Below are 14534 nucleotides of genomic sequence, written 5' to 3'. Positions count from 1 at the left end.
AAACTCGAAATGTAACGTCGGTCAGGTGCCCGACACAGAGCTGCTGTTCCCAGCGTAATTACGCGCGCCACCGCACAAATAGGAATCCCGAGGCTCTGGCAGTGCAGGGCCGCCCAGGGGGCGCAAGGGGCGGGGCGCGCCAGGCACGCCGCGGGGCGGGGCCGACCAGTCAGGCCGAGCCCGCGCCGCCCTCCCCCAAGCACGGCGTGGCCCGGCTCCGCAAGCCCGCCCGTCGCGTTTACCCCCTAGCCGCCGGGGCCCGCAGCCCGCCCCCGTCCCTGCCGCCCCTCGCCGCACCCGCCACCCCCTCGGCCGCTAGAGGGGCTCGCGCCCCGCCGCCACCCGCCCCGCAGCGCCTCGTGCCTCACCTCGCCAAGTCCCCCCTGCTCCGCGCCAAGGAGCCGCCAGCCGCGCTCGCCCCCGGGGGTACGTGCTCGCTCTCGAGTGACATAGGCGCGCGCGCGCGCGCCGCCTCCGCCCCGCCCAGGCCCTCGCGGCCCCGCCGTCGCCGCCGCCGCCGCCGCCGCCCCAGCCGCCCCAGCCCTCCGCTCGGCCCGCGCTTCGGCCTCGCCGCGCGCCCGCCGCGGTTCTCTGGCAGAGGTCCGGGAGGTTAGGGCGGACTGAGCAGCTTGCCTGACTTGAGTCCGGGCAGCAGTCCCTTTTGCGTGAGGCGCGTTGCCGGGCGCCAGAGGCTTGCCGGTGCGTGGCGCCGCCGTTCGAGCCGCTCCAGAGTGCGGTGAGGTGGAGCGGGACGGTGCTGTCCTGCTTTTGTGTTCCTAACATTCCCACTACCCCCGCCCCTGTTGACGCGAACGCAGCTGAGGCCGAGCGGCTCTTGCAGCGCTGCTCGCGGATTAACCAGACTGAATGGTGTAAGGGTAAACAGGGTACGTTTTATTCAGGTGCTTCTGGAACGTCGAAATTCTCTTCCTTGGAAAGAACCATCCCCTCTTTGGGCTTCAGGGGCCCAGACTGAGGCGCAATGATGAGAGGATGTGGTGGTCCGCTCTGATGTCAATCTTGAGGGCTAGGTATGTCCCAACATCTCTTATTACTACTACTCATTATTATAATAGCTACCATTTGTCGAGTATTTATTGCATGCCAGGCATTGTTACAAAAGAGGTGGCATCCATGGTGTCATTTAATCTTCAAAAACAACCTTATGAGGTAGGCACTATTATTATCCCCATTTTGCAGGTGAAGACATTTAGACTGGCTTATAAATAACTTGGGAACACACGGCTAGAAAGTGCTGGGAAGGGGATTCAAGCCGTGGTAATCTGCACCATTATGCTCTTACATCTATTTAGAAGTCTGTCTTTCATAAATTTGCCCAACTTCTCTTTAAATTCATTTGCATTTTCTGCTGGTGTAGCCTCTTGATTCATCTTTTAGTATATGAATGCTACAAATTCGTCCTAAAAAATAATCAGAAAATTCACAGAAGCGAAAATTCACACCAGCTCCCACTGTGTTAAATAAACAGTTAACATTTTGGTATACTCTTCCAGATATTTTCCTATGCATCGTGTCAATAGATCTATTATAGTGTAGTTTTACATTTGATGTATCCTGAAAATCTATTTAGTCATTTAGTCAACAAATATTTAAGGAGCAGACCCTGTTCTAGGTGCTGAGAACTCAGCAGCGAACAAAACAGTCTCTGCCTCACATAATAGTGGGGGAGATTGACAAGAAACAATACACATATTACTAAATAACAGGTAGTGCCTGGTAATGTGGCAAGTTTTATGGGAGAAAAATAAATCAGAATAAAGGGATAAGAGTGATGTGGGCATGGTCTTTTAGATGAGGTAGACAAGGAAGGCCTCTTAATTGAAAGAGCACATAAGTAGAAACCTAATCATTAAGGGAGGCAGCACGTGGATTTCCAGAGGGAAACTGGAAGAGGAGCAGCAATTGCAATGGCCCTGAGATAGGGACTTGCTTGGTCTGTTGGAGAAGCAGCAAGGAGACCAGTGTGGCTGCAGTACAGCAAATTAGAGAAATAAGTTGTGAAACAGGCAGAAACCAGATCATGCATCATCTCGTAAGCCATGGTTGGACTTTGGATTTTGGGGGGATGTGGTAGAGTACCATGCAAAGGTTGAGAGCGAAGGAGTAATTGGATTTTTCGGGGGGGGGGACTTCTTTTTAGGGTTTAACAGTTTGGAAAACTTATTTTGCCAAGGACGATGGATTCGATTTTTATGTCTTTTAGAGCAGTTTCTTTGCAGAGATGGCTCGTGAATGACTCCTTGGTGTGTGGTGGGGGAAGTAATCAGATTTATTTTAAAAGGATCAGTCTGGCAGCTGTGTGGAGAATAAGATGGTAGAAACATTAAAGTTACTCTTTAAAGCATTAATTGTCCTTTTATACAGCCATCGTTCAACAGTTAATCAACATTGGTGTTTCACCTACACCTTTATACCTCTGCAACCACTCATCTCCACAAAGAGGAGATAGGGTCAGACACTTGAGGACTTGTCTTCATGTCTTTCTCGCCTAAACTGAAGTTTCTTGAGACTGGCTAGGGCATATATCCAGATCTGGATGTCATGATTGTCAACAAATTGAATATGAGTCATCAGTGTTGTTCTATTGTGGAAAAAACAATCCCACATTAACACTGGGATCTATTCGTTAAAAACATAGCATTCAAGCACCTGAAAATTACCCTCTGCTTCAATTGATGTTAGGCCCTCATTAGAATTCTTAGCCCCAATTTAGTCATTGTGCTTAAGATGTGGAGAAATTAAAATGCACAGTGAGAGGAAGGGTAACACTGTTTAAGGCAGTGCTTTTCTGGGTTTTTGCCTTTAGCAACGTAATGGATAGTGGCATCAATTGTAAAACCAGCTGCAGGAATAACAGATTTGGAGGAGAAATTAAAAGTTCTGTTTTGGATTTGTTTTGCAATCTGAGTGGAAATGATATATATTAGATATGTATTAGAGCTTCGAGGTGTATAACTGTATCAGAACTGTTTCTTTGGATGTGTGTCTTCTTTAGACAGAGCTTGAAAACAGGCACTATGTCTTTTCTCCTTGGTAACTTCTGTGCCCTTAAGTCCATCCTGGACAAATACTTGTGAAATGAGCAAGTAAAGGCAAAGGTATGGATGAAGTCACTAGGGCAAAATGTATAAAGTAAAAAGAGAAGAGATACCTGCTTTCACTGGAGGTCCAAGTACCTGAACATGATTTATAAATAGGGTGACCTGGGGTGCCTGGGTGGCTCAGTCATTAAGCGTCTGCCTTCGGCTCAGGTCATGATCCCAGGGTCCTGGGATCTAGCCCCGCATCAGTCTCCCTGCTCAGCGGGAAGCCTGCTTCCTCTCCCACTCCCCCTGCTTATGTTCCCTCTCTGGCTATGTCTCTCTGTCAAATAAATAAAATCTTTAAAAATAAATAGGGTGACCAGAAGTCCCAATTTGCTCAGGACAGTCCTGGTTGACTCCTGTTGTCCCTTATAATTAGTAATATTGTCTCATTTCACTCTCAGAAATGTCTCAGTTTGGGGGCGCCTGGGTGGCTCATTTGGTTAAGCATCTGACTTTTGATTTCTGCTCAGGTCATGATCTCTGGGCCGTGAGATCAAGCCCTGTATTGGGCTCCTTGCTGGGCTTGGAGCCTGCTTAAGATTCTCTCTTCCCTCTTCCTCTGCCCCAACCCCTACCTCTCTCTCCGTCTCAAAAAGAAAAGAAAAGGAAGGAAGAAAGAAAAAGAAAAAATGAAAAGTAGGTCGATCTCAGCTTGTACGATAAATTAAATGGTCAGTCTTTGTAGAAGGCTCTTCAGGGTCTAGTGTCTTCATATTTCTTTGTCAGCACCTCCCCATCTTGTTCTTCATTCCCCAGCCAGGCAGAAGTACCTCCATTTCCCCTCATGTACTGTTACTTCCAGGCTACCTTTGCCAAGGTGTCTCCACTTCAACTTAGACATCACTTCCTCAGGAACATCTTTCCTGACCCCCCCCAAACTCTGGGTTAAGTACTTTCCAATATGCTTCCGGAGCACCTTGTACTTAACTTGTCATAGCAGAGATGACTAAGTGCCTTCTTTCTCCCCTCACTAAACATGTCTCTAAAGGAACCTAAAAAACATCTTTTTTTTTTACATCATTAGTTTTTAATGTAGTGTTCCATGATTCATTGTTTGTGCATAATACCCAGTCCTCCACGCAGAATGTGCCCTCTTTAATACACATCACCAGGCTAACCTATCCCCCTGCCCCCCCAACATCTTTTTAATATACATATATATTAGGGAGAGAAAAGGGGGTGGGCAGAGGGAGAGAGAGAATCTTTAAAAAATTTTTTTAATTTATTCATTTGAGAGAGAGAGCAAGAGCATGAGCAGAGCGGAGGGGCAGAGGGAGAGGGAGAAGCAGACTCCCCACTGAGCAGGGAACCCAACATGCGGCTCAGTCCTAGGACCCTGAGATCATGACCTGAGCCAGAGGCAGATGCTTAACTGACTGAGCCACCCAGGCACCCCGGAGAGAGAGAATCTTAAACAGCCTCCATGTCCAGCACAGAGCCTGACATGGGGCTTGATCTCATGACCCTGAAATCATGACCTGAGCAGAAATCAAGAGTAGGATGCCTAACTGACTGAGTGACCCAGGCACCCCAAGCCCTTCCATTCTCTCTCTCTCTCTCTTTTTTTTTAAAGATTTTATTTATTTATTTGTCAGAGAGAGAGAGTGCAAGCAGTGGGAGCGGCAGACAGAGGGAGAAGCAGGCTCCCTGCTTAGCAGGGAGCCCTATGCAGGACTTGATCCCAGGACCCTGGGAACATGACCTGAGTGGAAGGCAGACGCTTAACCGAACGAGCCACCCAGGCATTCCCCAAGCCCTTCCATTCTTAACAGAGGAGACTGGCCTTTGAACTTGAAACCCAGCAGGGAAAATTGTATCCTCCTGCCAGGGATTATAATGTAGCTGCCACTGACTGAGTCCAGAATATGCCAACAGCTCCTCTTCAACTGTAAAGCTGCTGTGTTTAGAATCAGAAGTGTACTTTCTGAGTTCCCTCCCTATGGAAATGACTCTCTATCATTTCTAGTTACTCGTCCTGAGTGCTGAAAGAGTTTATAAACTTTATCTCATCTAATACTTATATTTTTTCTAAGTGAGGTGGTTCTTTGTAGTCTGGTATACAAATAGATAAAAACAGAAAGTCTAAAAGTCTGTGCTTTCTTCTGGGTTTCAACTTCCTCTCCTTTAAGCTCTGAGGTATACCTAGTACATGTAAGTTAGCCAGAGATTTAGGTCCTGGAGCAGAGTCTTTTGCCAATTACAAGGGCTCTTCAAGGCAAGGGATCTTCCTGTGACACGCTCAGAAGAGAGGGTTTCACCCCACAAAAGACATGAGCCTCAAGGATTACAGCTCTTAGCTCTCAGCAGTGTGAGTTCACACACACTAAGTCACTTTCCCAGAAGCACAGTCTTCCCTGTGGCCTAGTTGAGGACTGGTTCTAGCCTCCTCAGGCTCTGCTGCGGAGTCTTGCATTCAGGAGCGTTGCTTTCCTCCTTCCTGCACCTTCACTTCACCTTCTATCTTTCTCTCTTTGTGACCACCCTCATCAAAGGAGTTAAGGAATCAATCCTTTTCTTTCCAGATGGTTCCTAGACTGCTTATTTAACTTGATCCACCTCAACTGTGACCAGTCTGCAGAGGAAAGGTGGAAGCAGTCCTGCTAATCTATTTACAGAAATATAAGGTCTATATAGACATTTCTCCACATGGTGGCATGTCTGGGTTGCTTCTGCATTAAGGAAGAGGGCCCTAAAGATCTCAGAGGTGAACAAGAGGGAAAAATTTTTTTTGCTAAAGGGCCCTGCTGCATCCTACATTACAAATAAGGGAAAATAAGGCTCAGAAAGGGAAAACCACTTGCCCAGAGTCATTTAGTTACTAGGTAGCACAGCCAGGATGAAAGCCAAATCTGGCCAAGTGTAACTAATAAACTACCTCTGACTCTTTAAAACTGAAAGTTTAGCAGGTATCAGGATTTTCATAATGCCGTAGCCATTAAGCAGAGTGTCCATGAATCCAGGCTTTTGCTACCCATCTTTTCTGCCTCTTCCTCACCATCCTGACTTCTTTTTGATCTATATAAAGTGCAGAGTATCTGTCTCGTGAGTCACCAGGCTTTGGGTAGAATCCAAAAAGTTAGGTGAACTAGGAATGTATTGTTGCTGAGTAACTTCTGTTTATCCGAAAAATTTAACTACTACCCTTTACCACCTTCAAGTATTTAAGCAAGTTACTATCTTTCTGTGCCTTTTTTCTCGTGTGTAAAATGAAAATTATAATACCTAATTCATAAGAGTTTTGTAAGTATATGACTATATATATAAAATACCTAGTTCATGGTGGGAGTCAAATAAATTATAATTGTGATTCTAATTCTAGAAGTGCTCCATAGGATGACCCTGGGCTTGTTTAGAAGTTGTAGGAGGCTAGGTTAGCCGGTGTTCAACATTAGAATTTTTTCATTATTTGAATCCTATCTACCTACTAGAAACCTGTTTCTAGAACACTGAGCAATTAAATAGAATTTCTTTTGCTGCTTGCTTCTTTAGTACCTTACTATACATAAGTAAGGGAGTGTACTTTATCTCCTAGGTCACAGAACAAATCCATACTTGCCAACAAGGATGGATAATCCAGCTTTACCTCTAGTGCAGAACAAACTCAGGAGCTATGTCCCATTTACTTAATGTAAATAGTGAACAGACTTAGGCATTGTGAGCAATTAACTCTAAGACTGTTCCTTAGAATACAGAATGAATACTTTCCTATTATAATCAAATAAAACTTATAACAAGGTTAATCTGATGCATATTTAATGATATATGTAATTGTCATTGTGCTGCATGATAATTAGGCCTTAAATGTTAAGCTGTTTCCATAAATGACTAATTGGTTATTTTTACACAGCAAAACATATTTTTTAGTGTTTGTCCACTCACTTTATTAATTTCCTAGAATCTATAATCATACCAAGGACAACAGTTTTCCCTGAGTCTTTACTGTTTAATCATGCATTCACACAAACACACTTTCAAAATGACACAGCAGGGTTCTCATCCTAATTTGGTACTAAAAGTAACGATTGTTCAAGGCTTTTTATATATGTATCTTTTCTCATTTTAGTCCTTAAAAACCCATTAAGGGAGGTGTTGTCACTCCCATTTTACTGATACAGAAACTGATGCTCAGAGAATGTAAACAGGTAGCATAGTAAAGATTCAAACTTCTGTCTCCAACTTGTAACCACTACTTTATACAACCTCAGAAGATGATGGATCCCAGCCAAGATATGTCAAGATTTTCAGGAAGTGGACTGGCTCCTGGGAAATACCAAATATGTATAGTATATCCAAAGGGAGAATGAGTCATCCTGAAAGAGGGAGGCATTAGTAATGGAAGTTTAAAGCCTATGGAAGCGACTTTCTGAGTGCGCATTCAAGGAAAAGAGTCTTGGCCAATGAATTTCATGTATAATCGCCCTGTTATAGGCTGTGATATTGTAGAGACACCATATCAGCCTAATGCCATCAAATATCTGAATTTTAGAATTAACCCTGCTAATTCTGATTCCTTAAGAAAGAATCAGTATGGGAGTTAAACTGGTGTTCTCAGGCTTTTTATCATGACTGTCAGCCCTGAAGAGCCTGAATTGCTTCCTCCATTGAAGTTTTAATACTACAGATATGCCAGATAAATATCTGTTTATGTACTGTATGTCTACCTGTACTTTATATATTTATTTTTTTTTAATTTTATTTATTTATTAGAGAGAGAGAATGAGAGATAGAGAGCATGAGAGGGAGAAGCAGACTCCCCGCCGAGCAGGGAGCCTGATGTGGGACTCGATCCCGGGACTCCAGGATCATGACCTGAGCCGAAGGCAGTCGCTTAACCAACTGAGCCACCCAGGTGCCCTGTACTTTATATATTTAAAGAAAGATTTTTTTTGCCCCTCAAGAATTAGGTGTTGTTTTTTTCTTCCATGTAGAGTACAAACAATTATGCATGAATAATGTAGCTTCCCTTCAGGTTCAGGATATGCTAGTTATACAGAGAATAGTATTTTTGTACTTATGACAATTACATTACTAATTGTAATTAATAAATTGATAAATTTACATACAAGCTTGGTTAGTGTGAATCTGCTCCTACATAATGGGACCATTCTCTGTGTGTGGAAAATTTGGATTTCTAAGCCTGTAAAACAGCCTGAGAGGCCTTCAGACAGACAGCTTTTAAAAAAAGATTTTTTAAATCTTCTTCTTGTAGTCTTCTACAAGTCAACCTACAGAACATATCTTTTTATTTGAAATTTCTAGAACATTTTTTTTAAGATTTTATTTATTTGACAGAGAGAGACACAGCGAGAGAGAGAGAGAGAGAGGGAACACAAGCAGGGGGAGTGGGAGAGGGAGAAGCAGGCTTCCCGCTGAGCAGGGAGCCCGATGTGGGGCCCGATCCCAGGATCCCGGGATCATGACCTGAGCTACAGGCAGACGCTTAATGACTGAGCCACCCAGGCGCCCCTAGAACATTTTTTTTTTAAGATTTTATTTATTTATTTGTCAGAGAGAGAGGGAGGGAACACAAGCACGGGGAGCAGCAGGCAGTGGGAGAAGCAGGCTCTCCACTGAGTAGGGAGCCCAATGTGTGACTCAATCCCAGGTCCCTGGGATCATGACTTGAGCTGAAGGCAGATGCTTAACTGACTGAGCCACCCAGACGTCCCACTTATAGAACATTCTTATGTGTTCATTCCTTTACCTTACAAACATTTTTTAGCCCTACTCTAGGATGAGGACTATGCCAGGTACTAGAGATTCAAAGACTAATAAAATAGTCTCTGCTCTCAAAAAGATGCCCATTGTCCAGGGGCGCCTGGGTGGTTCAGTTGGTTAAGCATCTGACTTCGGCTCAGATCGTGATCTCAGGGTCCTGGGATCGAGCCCTGCGTCAAGCCCCACATCAGGCTCCACACTCAGCAGGGAGTCTGCTTTTCCCTCTGCCCCTCATGTGCTTGCATTCTCTCTCTCAAAAATTTTTTTTTAAAGATGCTCACTGTCCAGTTGGGGAGACATACGCATGAAAATAATTACAATACAAGATAATACGTGTTATATCAGAGATGTGTTAGGTATACTAAAGGCTCCAAGAAGAGATTAGTCAATTGTAGGGAGAATTAAGGTGTAAGTCTCTGGAAAGTGATGAGTTAAGTCTTGGAGAGGAGTGAGAAGGAAATTCCAAGCAGAAGGAATAAATTATTCAAAGGACAGAAGCATGAAATAGGGTGGCCAGCTGGTCCATATGATTGGAGTACAGAGAACAAGAAAGGAGGGCCACTGTACATGACACGATATGGGTAGACAGAGGCCAGACCGTAGTGGGTTTGACTCTTTACTCAGAGGCCGTGGAGAGCCAGTGAAGCATTTTGAGTTGGGGAGCAGTGTTATCACTCATCTGAGTTTTAGACCTGAATCTCTCTGGCAGTGATGTGGACTGAAAAGTAGCAAAATGAAAGGCCAGGGGGTTCAGCAGTCCAAGTAAGAGATGATGAGAGATTGAACTAGCACCATTGGAATGGGGATGAGGAAGAAGAAGTGGATTTAAGGCGTTTAAGAAGCAATTAATTAGGGCGCCTGCGTGGCTCAGGTCATAATCCTGGGGTCCCAGGATTGAGTCCCACTTTGGGCTCCCAGTATCTCCCTCTGATCCTCCCCCCCCTCATGCTCTGTCTCTCAAATAAATAAATAAAATCTTTTTTTAAAAGCAATTAATTAGGGGAAGAAAAGTGATAAATAAGTGGTAGAATTAAAAATGATTTTCCAGTGTCCAGCATAGTTGATGGATAATGGGCTACTCACCAAGAGAGGGACCATCAGGCAAAGAGCAGACCTAAAGGGGAAGGGGTAGGTTTTGTTCTGGATATGCTGAGTTTGAGATGTCTGTAGGATGTACAGGTGACCTTCACTAGACAGATTCAAAAGCTAAAGGAAAGGTCTAGGTCAGATAATACAGATTAGGGAGTTAGCACAAACTGATAGAAATTTTGAAGCCACAGGTGGCTCAGTCAGTAGACCATGTGATTCTTGATCTTCGGGTCATAAGTTGGAGCCCCATGTTGGGTGTAGAGTTTATTTAAAAAAAATTTTAGGGGTGTCTGGGTGGCTCAGTTGGTTAAGCTTCTGACTCTTGGTTTTGGGTCAGGTGATGAGTTGTGGGATCCAGTTCATGGGATCGAGCCCCGTGTGGGGCTCCACTCTGAGCACAGAGTCTGCTTGTCCCTCTCCTTCCCCTTCTGCTTCTCCTCTCTCTCTCTCTCTCTCTCTCTCTCTCTCATAAGTAAAATCTTGTGCGCCTGGGTGGCTCAGGTCATGGTCCTGGAGTCCCGGGATCAAGTCCCACATCAGGCTCCCTGCTCAGCAGGGAGTCTGCTTCTCCCTCTGACCCTCTTCCCTCTCATGTGCTCTCTCTCTCATTCTGTCTCTCAAATAAATAAATAAAATCTTTACAAAAAAAAAATAAGTAAAATCTTAAAAAAAATTTTTAATCTTTAAAATAAAAATATTATAAGCTATAAAGTATGTGTAGGGACAGCAAAATAAAGTTCTGATTTTTCCTCTGGTGACCTCTGCAAGTATATCTTCATCATTATTATTTTACTGCCCCTGACTTGCTAGTGCCCTAAGTACATGTTTATTCACCTACTCAGTAACCAATATAGCACTGAAAGTACATCAAAGAAAATGAATTAGTCAACAGTGCCAAATATTAGAGAAGTCAAAGGTAAAGGTTAAAAAATGCTCACTGGAGGGCATCTGGGTGGCTCAGTCATTAAGCGTCTGCCTTCGGCTCCGGTTATGATCCCAGGATCCTGGGATCGAGCCCCACATCGGGCTCCCTGCTCAGCAGGAACCTGCTTTTCCCTCTCCCACTCCCCCTGCTTGTGTTTCTGCTCTCGCTGTCTCTCTCTCTGTCAAATGAATAAATAAAATCCTTAAAAAAAAAAAGACATAAAAAAATGCTCACTGGAGAAAAGAAAAAGTACCAATTATACAAGCATATAACAGAATAGAATATATAGAAGTAAACCAAAATAAATATAGGAACCTAGTATATAATAAAGGTGGGCTACTCAAAAAATGGTGTGGACAATTGAATAACATCCGGGAAAAAAATAAGTGTAATTTGTACCTCACACCAGGATAAACTCCAAATGGATTAAATATTTAAATAAAAATATAAAAATTGAAAACAAAATATGAGAAAATTCAGTTAGCATCTTGGCCCAGGGAAGGAAAATCTAATTATGATTCGGAATACAGAAGGCATAAAAGCAGAGATTAATAATTTGACTACACAAAGCTCCCAGTTTCTGCCAAACAAAATAACACCTTAAGCAATGTCAAAACGTAAGTGGCAAAATAGAAGAACGTTTGCAACTCATGTCACAAGGGGCTAATCATCCTAATAAAAAGAAGTAAAGAAAAAAAATAAGAGGTCGAACAGTCAAGAGAAATATCAATGAAAGATGTAATTGGCAGGGCTTATATGTAGTGGTTAAGAGTGTAGAGATTTTTGAGGTCACCTACCTGCATTGGAATCCTAGCTCTGTCACTAGCTCTGGGACCTTGGGCAAGTAAGTGGCTGATCCCTCACTTTTCCATAAAATACAGATAATAATTGTTCCTTCAGAGGGTAAGATGGGGACCAGGCTGGTGACTCATGGTAAAAGAAGGGGGGACATCAAGAAGATGGATTATAAATTTCTAGGATTGGGGTGCCTGGGTGGCTTAGTCGGTTAGGCGTGTCTGCCTTTGGCTCAGGTCATGATCTCAAACTCCTGGGATCAAGCCTGTGTGTCAGGCTTGCTGATCCACGGGGAGCCTGCTTCTCCCTCTCCCTCTGCCCCTCCACCTGCTCATGTTCTCTCTCTCTAAGATAAAATCTTAAAAGAAAAAAATGAAAAAAGCACGTTTCTAGGATCTGGGAACCTTGAAGGAAAGAGAGTCTGGGAAGAGAACCAACTCAGCCCCTATCTGTCTCACCTTTCATGAAAGGGACTTATTTATGAAATCCCTACACATGTCAGACACAGCTCTAGGACTAGGGACGCAATGTAAGTAAAACCGGCATGGTGCCTGCTCTCAATGTAGCTCACCTCTATGAGAGAGGCATCCATCAGATGGCACAGGAGAACAATTACAAACGGATTAATTCCATGGAGGAAATTTACACTATAAACCTAGTGGAGTTTGGGAGGTCAGGGAGGACTCTGTGAAGGAGGTAGCTGTTGAGTCAATATCTGAAATATGAGATAAAGGTAAACAGGCAAAGGGTAGTGAAGGAAGGGGAAGGTGGGGCAAGGGAATGGAAATGGTGTCAGAGGCACAGAGAACAGCATAAGCTCTGAGGCAAGAAAGAAGGAAGCTAGTCCACTGTGGCCGAAGCTAGAGTCAGGGGAACAGTGAGGGCAGATGAGACTGGAGAAGGAGACAGGCTAGATTATTCAGGGCCTTAGCAGTCTTGTTAAGGATTTGGGGCTTTATCCTGATAGTGGGGGGAAGCCACTGAATGGTTTTTAGCAGAGGAGTAACAGGATTGAATTTGCGTGTTGCAAAGCTCATTCTGGCTGCAGTGTGGAGAATGGTGTACAGATTAAAGAGAGGCATGAGAGCAACTATGGGGAGATAGAGTATGGTAGTTCAGGCCAGTGATACGCTTCTTAATCTACTTGTTTCCCTACTGTTACTTTAGCAGAACACAAAGCTTTTGTTCTTACATAACAGATGTGCATGAAATGTTAGCTGTTATTACAGTCTATAGTTAGAGGACAGGTTTAAACGTAATCCACCAGGAAGAATGAGTATGTGGGGAGGGAAAGGATTTCATTGAGAGGGTATGGGATTCAGATTCTTTCCTATCTGGATAGGAAGGAGGGGCTGGAAAGCGTAAACAATGACATCTGCAACAGAGAAAAGGAAGCCACGCTTCCCTAAGGTGATGTTGCTCTGGCACATGGACTGTCTCTTCTGCCAAAGTTCATTTTCCCATGCTTAGACAAATAAAAATGTTGGGCAAAGGTACTTTATGGCTTACCCTGGAGAGCTCTGTGCTTTTTAGTGGAAGACAGGCCCAGGAGGTTAGCTATCCCTGCAGGTTGCAATTCTCTTCAACGCTATGGAGTCATCACAAATGCCTGGGGAAAAAAATATCTAAATCAATCATCTTGAAATTGAACCTGTGCGTTACTTAGCTGGTTTAATTTCAAGAAGAACACAAAAACAGATACTAGTAGCTTCATGAGACCCGCTTTTTTTTCCTCTTCCTGACATCAAGAATTGAATAGGGTTGGAAAATCTCATGACCCAGCTACCTTATTTTGTCATGTATGTGTTGGGCAAAGCAGAGTCCTTCAAGATGGGAGTGCTTGAAATCCTTCTAAGAAATACATTCAGTTTTGTGGGAGTTTTAATGTGTCAAACAGCTTTTTAAATGCAGCCATAGAAGCCAAAGTCAAAACAAATACTTGGAGCCAAATGGGATTCCCAGAGCTTCAGAGCCTGATGGTTGCTTTTTATGTATAAATCTGCATGTTGAGGAATAATATCTTAGAAATACACTTTTGATTGTAACATGTTTCACAGACAAACAATTAGTGTCCAAGAATATAGCCAAGAATACAGACTTCCATAACAGTAAAAAAAAAAGACTAACAGGGGTTCCTGGCTGGCTTAGTAGAACATGGGACTCTCGATCTCAGGGTTGTGAGTTTGAACCCAATGTTGAGTGTAGAGATTACTTAAAAATAAAATCTTAAAAAAAAAGATTAACAACCCCCCTCCCCAAAAAAGGGGGAAAGGTTGTAAACAAGCAAGAGAAAACCTGAATGCAAATATGTGGAAGGAAACTCAACCTCATTATTAAGCAGGAAAACATACATAAGAACAACAATGACACATTACTTCATAGAGATAAGATTGGCAAAAATTTTAAAGTCTGGTTTTCAAGTTAGGGAGATAGTGGAATAATACTCTAATGCTGGGGAACGTATTTGGTACAACTGCTTTGGAAAACCATATGCAATCTAGCAAAGTTGAAGATGTATGTATCTGACAACCCATGAATTCTACTCCTTGTCATATGTCCTAGACATAGACGTGTCTGAGAAAATTCATTTCAATTACTATTTTTTTAAAGTAGGCTCCATGCCCAGCGTGGAGCCCAACGTAAGGCTTGAACTCACGACCCTGAGATCAAGACCTGAGTTGAGATCAAGAGTCGGATGCTAAACTGAGCCACTCAGGCAACCACCGCCCCCAAGAAGATTCACTGTCCAAGAAATAAACTGCTATCTGGTGTTATCATATGTATAGTTTATAAGTCTTCAAATTCATTGTCTCTTCTGTTGAATGTTTGGTTCTTCTAGAGGACAATAAGGAATTTATAGTATAGCCTGCACTGTTTATTCTTCTTTTCCAGTACATTGG

The 14534-nt window shown here is 43.5% G+C and overlaps 1 protein-coding gene across 4 annotated transcripts in view; it reads right to left on the bottom strand.

Moving 5' to 3' along the window:
- TADA2A (transcriptional adaptor 2A) overlaps positions 1–445 on the bottom strand; it is a 48629-nt gene extending 48184 nt beyond the window's left edge. For 2 of the 4 annotated variants that reach the window (XM_028109296.1, XM_028109300.1), the window contains exon 1: positions 369–445. The gene's annotated coding sequence lies outside the window, so the exon portion shown is untranslated. The remainder of the gene's footprint in view (positions 1–368) is intronic. The other 2 variants (XM_028109298.2, XM_028109297.2) reach the window with 1 other exon arrangement.
- Between the last annotated feature and the right edge of the window lie 14089 nt (positions 446–14534).

The sequence above is a fragment of the Eumetopias jubatus genome, unplaced genomic scaffold (genome assembly GCF_037043125.1).
Source record: "Eumetopias jubatus isolate StellerSeaLion01/CBP00866 unplaced genomic scaffold, mEumJub1_p1.0 scaffold_10, whole genome shotgun sequence".
Lineage (NCBI taxonomy): Eukaryota > Metazoa > Chordata > Mammalia > Carnivora > Otariidae > Eumetopias > Eumetopias jubatus.
This window is presented reverse-complemented; position numbering and strand designations above follow the sequence as displayed.